The following is a 10,902-nucleotide window of genomic DNA, read 5'->3' as shown; positions in this document are numbered from 1 at the left end:
TCTCCGCCGCCATTCGCCGGATGACGGCGTCCTGGTCCCTTAACTTGTGTTCCAGACGTCTGGCATGTGATTCTCTTCGCCGCTGATGACCGTCTAGACTCCGTGAATGACCATAACTTCTTCCGCGCTTATCCCGCGCATCTCTTGAATGTCTTCCTGGAGAAGTCTCCAGGTCCGCCATCGGAGGAACGATGGTGGGATGCCCTTCTCTTCGTCTGCCTGACTCCGGGGTGACTCCGTCGATGGCAGACAACGGAATCTCGTCGTTGTTCGCTATGGACGGCGATCAGGTGAGCCTGGAAGACAAGGTTTTGTCTTTCAAACCTTCCCACAGACGGCGCCAATTGTGTGAGGAGCAAATATTCAGGCAAGCCCGCACTCATTTCTTCCAAGCTCCTGCCTGTCCGATCGACCTGCGAGCACAACGACGGTGAGCTACCCGACGGTGTGTGGCCGGAAAACCCTTCTGACGATCAAGTTAGACACACACACAGGGATAGAGAGAGAGAGAGAGAGGACTGAGTTGTGTTTAGTATTTTTCTCACCAAATTGTGTCATCTCCCAGCATGGGGGCGAGGGCATGCTTATATACCTTTTGCGCCCCAAATCTACTCCCAGTGATCTCTCGACATGTGGTACTGCTATCCCATCTGTCAGCACAAATCTTGCTGAACATCGCCTAACCCGACTGCCAGCCCACTCTACTGGGAGCTCGGCAGCCGGGCTGCAGCATCTCGGCTGTCAACGACCGTATTGTGCAGTTGGCCAGAGCGCTCCGCTCGCCGTGCTCCGTTTCGACCGAGCTTGGTTGCATCCCGGCATTGCCGAGCTCGGGACAGCTCACGCTGGTTTACCATCGACCTTCCTGCTGAGCTAACTCTTGGACCGTGGAACAACCACGCGTCGCCTGGTGCCAGACATCCCGCTTGAACGACTTTTAAATCGTGAAGCCAAACAGCCCGGTCCAACCACGCATTCCCTTATCTGAGCAAAACCTCTAAGGATGGGGCCGTGTTACCGCGGCCCAACCTTGTTCGGCCAAATCCGTCCGGCCAAAATCTGTCTGGCCATTATCACGGCCCAAACCAGATCATGAATCTCCCTCTCAGGTGGTTATGTGTAGGGGAATGCTAGACTAGATATTCCGTACCAATTCAACCTGTGTGGTTTGATAAGATGAGTGAGATTTTTTTTTTTTTTTGGTTGCAAGGGTGGTTATGTATTGGGCTGTGCTAAAAAACTAGACATCTCGCACTAACTTAGCCTGTGTGGTTTGATAAGGTGAGTGAGTTGGGTTGAACTGATTTGGTGATAAAATTGACTGATCAGTTAGGCTGCTGTGTAGCTTTGATTTCAATTTCCTCCTAGTCTTCTTGATTTGAAATGAAAATATAGTAGGAAATTGTACAAAATTGTATAGAATTAACAAAATTTAACAAGTAGCCTAATTGATCAGTCAATTTTATCACCAAATCAGTCCAACCTAACTCACTTACCTTATCAAATCACACAGACTGAGTTGATACAAAATGTCTAATTTTTTTATACACTCCTCTATATAACTACCCTTCCAAAAAAAAAAAAAAACAAAAAAAAACAAAACAAAACAAATCAAACCAATACAATAAAAAAATAAAAAAATAATAATAATTCGAGGGATTGGAGCCTCGAAATTTCGAAGCTTCTAGCACGAATGTTTGAGTAATTAACTCAAAAACAGACTACACTCCCTCCCTCTCACGGAACTTCACATTTGTCCTTACATCACTGGTTCCCATATATATATATATTCTCTCCTATATATCCCCAAATCCTCTAGAGGTTTTTTTTAAAGCTTTCTAGAGTGGTATATTGTGTGGTTGAGATTTAATGACAAGTCATATTAATTTTTTAACATTAAATCTCAATCACACAATACACAAACTTTAGAAAAACAACACTTCGGTGCCAAATTAGGGGAAAAAAAAAGAAGAATATATTTTTAAATCATTAATAACATTATTTATATAATAAATTAGGAGATATCTCACATCTCTTAATTGAGATCTTTCAATTCCATCAAAATTCATGTGAAGTGGTCCTATATTATCCTTTCTTTCATCATTAGAAATCCAAAAAATTTTATTAAATATTCTATTAAATGTCTCACATAGGTGTGAGATTCACATAAAACTCACATAGTATGAGTCGCACAACTATATAAGGTATTTGATAAAAATTTTAAAATCTCTAATATTTTTTATAACTAAATTCATTTAAAACTCCGTTTTACACTTGAATTTATAAGAGCAATCCTAAGAACACGTGTTCACATAATAAAAAATAGATATTAAAATATAAATACTAAAAGATAAATGTGAGATAAATAACTCGCATGCGAGACTCACAAATATGAATCATTTTGGGTCTGTTTGGTAACGTTTATGTTTTCAATTTATATTTATAAAAATTTTATAAACTGGTTTTTGTTTATTTTTAAAAAAACATAAATTACAAACGCGTTTGGTAATTGACAAAATGTTTTAAAAAATTTTAAAATATAAAAAAGAGTGAGAAATGACAAATGGCGGCGGAAGACGGTGGTGGAAAGTGGTGACGGTGGGTGGTGGGTAGTAGGTGGTGGTGCGTGGGTGGGTGACGGTGGTGGTGGTGGCGAGTGGGGGGTGGTGGTGGTGGTGGTGGTAGCGGGTGGCGGGTGGTGGTGGGTGGTGGTGGTAGGTAAGTGGCGGGTGGTGGTGGTGGGTGGGTGGGTGACGGTGGCGGGTGGTGGGTGGTAGCGAGTGGGTGGTGGTGGTGTGGTGATGGCAGGTGGGGGGTGGTGGTGGCAGGTGGATGGCGTATGGCGGGTGGTGGTAGGTGGTGATAGCGGGTGGTAGGTGGTAGCGAGTGGGTGGTAGTGGCGGGTGGGTGGCAGGTGACTGGTGGTGGTGGGTGACAGGTGGGTGGTGAGTGGTGGTGGCGGGTAGGTGGTGGTGGGTGGTGGTGGCGGGTGGGTGGTAGGTGGCTGGTGGTGGATGGTGGTGGCATGTGGGTGGTGAGTGGTGAGTGGTGGTGGCGGGTAGGTGGCTGGTGGTGGTGGCGGGCAATGGATGGTAGTGACGAGTAGATGGTAGGTGGGTAGTGGGTGGTGGCGGCGGCGGTGGCGAGGGGTGAGTAGTGGTGGCGAGTGTGTGGTGGATGGTGGTGGTGGCGGAAGACGGTGGTGGAAAATGGTGACTGGTGGTGGCCAGTGTTGGGTGGAAAAAAAAAAAAAACTCAAAACGGAAACACATTTTTTGAGTTTATATTTTTTAGTCAAATTTATAAACTGAGACTACTGATTTATAAATTAAAAAATTACCAAACAAGTTTTATTTAAGTTTTTAAAATTTTTATAAATACAAATAAAAAATTAAAAACGTAAGTGTTATCAAACGACACATTTTGTGTTCTCAAAATTATTTTTATAACGAGAACAAGAGACAAAACTCACACGGAACAATCCATTTTCCTATAAATACTTTTACTACCAACCATTCCTAGTCTTATCACCAACAAAAACTATTCAACTTGTTCATTCATATCACAACCACATTTCGCCAAAATTTCATAGTTCTCCGAATCTCAGCAGCCATGGACCAAACACCCCATGTAGCTTTTTTACCAAGTCCAGGTATGGGCCATCTCATCCCTTTGATTGAATTGGCCAAGCAACTCGTGCACCACCACCACTTCTCCGCCACCATCCTCATCCCCTCCGCCGCACCACCCACCAAAGCCCAGAAAACAGTCCTCCAAACCCTCCCCAAAACCATCCACCACATCTTCCTACCACCTGTTCAATTACCCAATGACATCAACAACACGGAATCCCAAATCTTCCTCACCATGACTCTCTCTCTTCCCTCTCTTAAATCCACCCTATCCTCCCTAACCGCCACCACCCACCTAGCAGCGCTTGTTGTCGATCCATTCGGGCTTGAGGCCTTCGACGTAGCGAAAGAATTCGGCCTCTCACCCTACTTGTTCTTCTCTTCGACAGCCATGGTACTGCTATTTTGCTTAAATTTGCCCAAGCTCGATGAGACGGTTACGGGTGAGTATAGGGATCTACCTGAACCAATACAACTCCCTGGTTGTGTACCGGTTCACGGTAAAGATCTCTTGGACCCGGTTCAGGACCGGTCGCACGACTCGTACAAGGGTCTCCTACGGAATATAAAGCAGTTCGGTTCGGCCGAGGGGATAATTCTGAATAGCTTTGTGGACTTGGAAGAGGGAGCTTTAAAAGCTTTACAGGACGAAGGGTTGGGCAAGCCGCCGGTTTACCCGGTCGGACCTCTCATCCAAGCTGGTTCGATTGAGGGGTTAGAACGGTCCGAGTGTTTGCAATGGTTGGATGGTCAGCCAAGTGATTCAGTAGTGTTTGTCTCATTTGGAAGTGGTGGCACTCTCTCTCAAGACCAACTCAATGAGTTAGCATTGGGTTTAGAACTTAGTGGGCAAAGATTTTTGTGGGTAGTGAGAAGTCCTAATGACAAGTCTGCCAATGCTGCATTTTTCAACGCACAAAGCCAAAACGACCCTCTAAGTTTCTTGCCAAAAGGTTTTATGGAGAGGACACAAGGACGAGGCCTGGTGGTGCCGTCATGGGCACCGCAAATTGAAGTATTAAGCCATCGCGCTACCGGAGGTTTTTTGACTCACTGTGGATGGAATTCGACCTTGGAGAGTATTGTCCATGGTGTACCTCTCATCGCTTGGCCACTCTATGCAGAGCAGAAAATGAATGCAGTGATGTTAACTGAGGGTTTGAAAGTGTCATTGAGACCGAAAAGTGATGAATCGGGGCTAGTGGGACGAGAAGAGATTGCAGAAATTGTGAAAAGTCTAATAGAAGGAGAAGATGGGAAAAAGGTTCGCCAGAGAATGGATAGACTCAAGGATGCGGCCGCGAAGGTCTTGAGTGAAGATGGGTCTTCTGCAAAATCACTATCTGATTTGGCATTCAAATGGAAAAATCATGAGAACATTTGAGGCCAAATTATTATTATTATCATTATTTTTTCCAGTTCAATTCATTTCATTTTGTCTTTTTTTTCTTATTTTTTAATTGTTATTGTGTTGGCTACATTGTGTATTATGTGTAATTTGTTGGATTTGGAACTTATTAATTATACTTGTTTGCAGCAGGAATGTGCTATATTGATTTCATCCTATACATAATCACACTACCTTTTGCAACTATATAATTTGCGACCATCTGATTAGCCGTCGCAAATAATCAATTTACCCCCTTATTTTCTTCTATTTATTTTCCCTTTTTCTTTATACTTGCCCTAGCCCCTCCATAAACACCAATTGTTCTCTTTCTCTCGCTCTCTATCGGTCTCACAGTAATACGACTGGTATGAATCTCTCTCTCTCTCTCTCCCTCAATCTCGCTTTCTCTCTTTCTCTCAATCTCGTGCTTTCTCTCCTTTGATCTTCTCAAATTAGCACCTCTACTATACATGTATATATACCTTTATATATTATGTATATGTTGTGAATATCAATGTTTGAAATTGAATTTATTCTGTTGAGGTCCGAGCAAGAATCGAAGTAGACGTCCTCAACTTCCTCAAGATCTTGAACTCTTCGACTCCGACAATCTCATATTTCTTTGGTTTGCAATTTTGCTTCAAATCTCTACTCTCGAAATGTGTATATATATATATATATATGTGTGTGTGTGTGTGTGTGTGTGTGTGTGTGTTTGTGTTAAGCATTGAGTCACTGTTGATTTTAATTTGACAAATTTGGGGGTTTTTTAGTGTGTTATAGATCAATAGAAGATGGAATAATAGCTGAGGGTTTGTTGACTGATGTTTCATGGATTTTTCTTTCTCACTCGTTTTGCACGAGATCTTTGATGAGAGTTAACTAACACTGCTGAATCTTTCATTAGAGGTAATAATAGGATCATCATCATCTCTTTCTCATTTGCCTTCTTAATCAATCTCTTGAAAAGTACACATTGCCTCAGCATATGTATCCTTCAATTTAGGCTATTAGGTTTTTGGTCATTCCATTGATGTTTCTTTTCTTCAATTTAGTATAAATTAGGCTTGTGTGTTGTTGGTTGTGATGAATTGTTTATTGTTTATGTTGAATTATAGTGCTTTGCTTTGTGTTTTGGATACCTAATTAGGCTCTTTTATTTATTTATTTATTTATTTATTTTGTGTTTTGAATGTCCAATAAGGATGTCAATTTTAGGATTCTGTTTTCAGTGTGATTTGATTAGCAAAAGAGAATGGGATCTCTTATAAGCCAGATCAAATTGTATGAGTATGCTATTTGATTACCATGTTTTGTGTTGTTAAATGAATATTTAACTTTTTATGAAGTCAATTGATAAGTGATAATGGCTTCAAAGTCCTTTTAAAGAAAAAAAATATGCAGTAAAGTTGTTGACATCAAAAAATCAATACTAAGTCCTTATCTCTTTTTGCGTTAGTTATAAATGAATCCATTAGGAACATTCAAGAGGATATCGTATTATTTGTAGACAGTATAGTTTTATTTGATGACATAAGAGGAGTAAACTTTAATCTAGAATTGTGGAGAGAGAATTTAGAATCTAAAGAATTTAAGTTAAGCTGGATTAAGACAATAGTTTGCACACTGCTTCAGGATTAAAGTCCTATTCCTCCACTTGATAAATCTTATTTTGTTTGAGCACTCTATTTCAGGGGAAAGTGAACCCTAGTCAGTGTGAGGCCTTTACTATGGTTTGCACTCAGGTAAAGTTTACTGTCTTATTCTGGTTTACTTAGATGATAAACATTAATTGGAGAACTTAGTAGTGATTTCTATATTGCTCCATTTAATTTTGATTTCAAGCTCTCTCTACAGTTTTCAATATCAATTTAGTTTGATGAAGCTCAGAAGTATTATCTGGTTTTCAATATGTGTCTTTTGAAAAGTGTATAGAAATTCCTTTAAGAATATGTGGTTTGATTTGGAATTCTGATTATTTTCTCATTATCTCCACCTTAAATGGCAATCATAGGGCTATTAGCACAACATTTTCTTGAAATTTGTTGTTCGATGTGAAAATGGCATTGTTTTACAAGGTAATTTATGCTAAGTACAGAAAAAAAATAAATAAATAAATTGTTTTCAAATAAAGGCAGAATGTATGACCATAATAAGGATATATTATTGTACTTGGGATGCTCTATTATGTTTTGAATGAGAATTGTGTTACCTTTGTTACTGTATCATTTTTCTATGATTAGCTTGGGTGCAAGTAACTAATTGCATTTTGTTTTTTTGCAGTTATCCAATGGATGAGGATGCCACTATAAGTTGTCCTGCTTATTATTATTATTTGCCATTTCATTCCTTAGATGATTGCTCGTCTTATTTACAGTTATTTGCCTAGTAGTAGTAATGTTTTCATCTTTCTTTATGCTTGCAATGTATCAATACTCCTTTTTTTTTCAATTGAGAATAGTCATTTATGCAAGCACTTGCTCGCCCAACTCCATCTCATTGGTTCACAAAGCTTGATATTTAGATATATGTTGTGTTTGCGTTTTTGAGGAAGATGTTTCTGTCATCCCCTTCTTTGTACTTTCTATTTTTCACTTTTTTAGGGAACCCAATGTGTGCTCAACTAGGTTTGAATTGAAGGTCAATTTTAACTAGGCCTGCAGCATGATTTTGCCAAAGTATATAGTTTATATTGCCTTTGATTTGTTGAATTATTGACTAAATAATACTTGATTTGTTTATAGAAAATAATGAAAAGGGGGGATGGGGTGTCAATGTATGTTTTATTGTGAAGTGTGTATTGAATGTGTTTTCTGATTAAATTTTTTATTTGCAGGAAGCATTTTGTTTTAATTACTGTAACATATTTTTGCACGTGGAGGGCTATATATATATATATGTATAATTTGACCTACCCATCACTTTTTATCTTCCTACTAAATAGACTTTTTAATTTATTGTTTACATTTTTTATTTGCTGTAGTTTCTACCTCCATGCTCCTTTTATGATATAAAATTTGTTTGAAACTATCTGTGACAAGTCAAGAATGAGGAAGAGGAATTCAGCACTGGGCATCTTTCTGTTATGATGATGAGTGTTAAAAACAACACACAGGTAATGCATACTTTTCTTCCCTATAAATTGAGGATAATGTTGTTGTACCAGTGAAATTTTGATAGAAGGGTCATAGTCTTTAAATGGCTAAAAGCGGTTGTCCTTGTGGCATGTTGAATTTGAAAAAAATTTCTTTATCCTCTAGTTCTGGCCTTGGAGTTCTCATTTTTCTAGACATGTGTTGTTTAGATTCTAAATTAATAGGACTTCAATTCTAAATAATTATCCTTGACGCAAAGTGAGTAGTATCTTGAATAATTGAAGGTGCTTGGACTGGATTTATGTATTAATTTGTTTTATGTGTTAATTTGCTTCAGGATTGAAGTCCTATTAATTTGTTTTATGTATTCATAATTATCCTTGACGCAAAGTGAGTAGTATCTTGAATAATTGAAGGTTCTTAGACCTCATAGGGTAGGTGTACATGACATCATTTCTGTTTTGTGTTTTAAATCTTGGTTCATCTATGAAACTGATGGATGTATTTGAATATGCCAGATATATTTAAATTCCTTATGGGATAAATTTGGGATGAAAAGAAGTTTTTAGGATGAAACGCATAATGTCAGTCTCTTTGAGTATATTAACAGAGTCGTCAAAGCCATGTATATATATAGACAAATTGTGAGTGTATATATATAAAGTCATTTTCTCAATTTTTGTTTCTCTATCTTCTCACTCTTTTAGGACAAAAAAAATATCTGTATATACAAATATGGCACACCCAGATGTTAATGTTTGTTTTCTTTAGGATGGATTATGTATTAACTTTCTGGCTGTCTATTTTGATTTTCATAATATTCAATCTTAAGTTTTTACAATTAATGGCTGATAAATGTTAATGAACTTGTTTTGTAATATGGAATGGTGACTTTTCAAATGTTTGATCTTCATTCAATGGAAATTTGCTATTTCTGCAAGTCTATTGACAGCTCTCATCTTTGTCTCTCTCCCACTCATTTCCATTATGGTTTGATGATAGAGGTATGTTCTTTTCCTATGTTACTTGGGTTATGTGTGAAATAAATTCTGAACGTACATAAATTTGGTTAATTTATATGATAAATCAATACATGGTGGTTTGATTCACTGGTAATTGACAAGGTTCTGAATTAGCGTTGCAAGTTATCCGATCTACTAGTGGATTTTTCAGTTGTATGGACCCCTTTTGATTGCTTGGACGTTCATTATGAGCTCCTGTGCTTGGAGGGATGCCATAGCCTCCAGGTTTGCAGTCCTCTGTTGGTTCTCTTGTGATATACTTATCAAGATAATGATGCTAAAATGTCACAGTAATTAATAATCATGGCATGTGCTTTGATTAGTTTTCTAGGAGAATGACTTCCAAGCCAGACCTTAATTATACTGTTGTGACTTGAAGCTTGTTTTTATATCAAATATATCCTTGTTTGTGATAGCACCTTTGGAAGTTTAGTGCTTGAGAGAATTGTTTCCCTGATTTTTCTCTGTTTTATATGTTTTTTTTCTCGCTTTTTTTGGTTTTGGTTCTACTTTCTACTACCATATGTCATTTGCCTGTCCATGGTTAGAAACATCCTTCACCCTTATTAGTTTACCTTCGTCTGACTGTTTTTGGAACCTGCATGTCATTCATAAAATTTTATAAGTAACTCTTTTTTCTCATATTGTTTCGATGTGGGGCTCGCTGTCTGTGTCTTATAGATTGATTTTTTGGATTTATATATTTTGTTATTAGTCTGGTTTTCTTCAATTGTTTCACATCTGCTTTCCATATTGAATTTGATACTAGGGAAGTTGTAACTGCAAGTGGATTTGGAATATTTGTTTGTGTGCAAAGAAAATCACTTCAAAAGATCCTCACAATTTTCATAGCATTGATATGCTCTTCTGACTCTGTAATTTTCTGATATGCTTTGTTGGGTTGTTGTTTAGACTTGAAGAAGAATGACCTTATGTTTATGAACTCGGACAAGTTTAGTGACTTCCAGATCAAAATTTGCGAGCGAAGAACCATGTTGGCAATCAAGAAGGGGAAATTCTCTTCAGCAAATTGTTATTTTCACATTCTTTGGGTTTTGGGCTTTTAATATGAAGACGGATTCTGTGTTTTAATATGAAATTGTGCAGTCCCAAATATGTTTTAAAGTCTATAATGGCATAAAAGAACTTTTTCCAGGCTTTTAGTTGTAATATCTTTTACATATGGCTCCAATTTTAAGACTCAAATGGAATGCCTGATTAAACTATAATGTTATACTGTTTGAATTCTTTTCATTGCTATTCCTAGAATGCTTAACGTTACACTGTTTTTTTTTTTTTTTTTTTTTTTTTTGCGACGGTAACAAGATGGTCGCCAAAAAATATGTTAGCATTTTTCTTTATTTTTTACGACGGCAAAATAGCGGTCGCGAATAATTTGCGACCATTGCTTTGCCGTCGCAAAAAGTATTTGCCACCCCGCGCACATTCACGACCCCCATTTACCGTCGCATGGGCCGTCGCAAAAGGTCTTTTGCGACTGTATTTTTATTATTTGCGACGGCTTGTAACGGTCGTAAAAAGTATTTTTTTTAGTAGTGTCAATCCAAATTAATCTTCACTTCAAATGAATTATTTGATCAACAATGCTAGGTATCATGAAAATTTTGTCATGAAAATAATCATGAAAGCTTTGTGACCCTTAGATTACACTTAGAATAAAGCACCACACACTAATCAAGATAATCCAAGGATCATAAATTTTTCATGATCATTTTCATGAAAATTTTTTCATGATTCCTAAC

The 10,902-nt window shown here is 38.0% G+C and overlaps 1 long non-coding RNA gene and 1 pseudogene across 2 annotated transcripts; both read left to right on the top strand.

Annotated features, from left to right (window-relative positions):
- The first annotated feature begins 3,478 nt into the window (after positions 1–3,478).
- Positions 3,479–5,171, top strand: LOC145820522 (hydroquinone glucosyltransferase pseudogene; annotated as a pseudogene). Its single transcript, XR_014362232.1, has one exon. The product of XR_014362232.1 is annotated as a hydroquinone glucosyltransferase pseudogene (transcript).
- A 1,797-nt stretch (positions 5,172–6,968) lies between these two features.
- On the top strand, positions 6,969–10,365 carry LOC145820523 (uncharacterized). Its single transcript, XR_014362233.1, has 2 exons — positions 6,969–9,364; positions 10,052–10,365. It is a non-coding gene; the product is annotated as an uncharacterized LOC145820523 (long non-coding RNA).
- The last annotated feature ends 537 nt before the right edge of the window (positions 10,366–10,902 follow it).

The sequence above is a fragment of the Camellia sinensis genome, chromosome 2 (genome assembly GCF_055761805.1).
Source record: "Camellia sinensis isolate YWXY chromosome 2, ASM5576180v1, whole genome shotgun sequence".
NCBI classification, from domain to species: Eukaryota; Viridiplantae; Streptophyta; class Magnoliopsida; order Ericales; family Theaceae; genus Camellia; species Camellia sinensis.
Note: the sequence above shows the minus strand (reverse complement) of the source record. Positions and strands in the feature narration are given on the sequence as shown.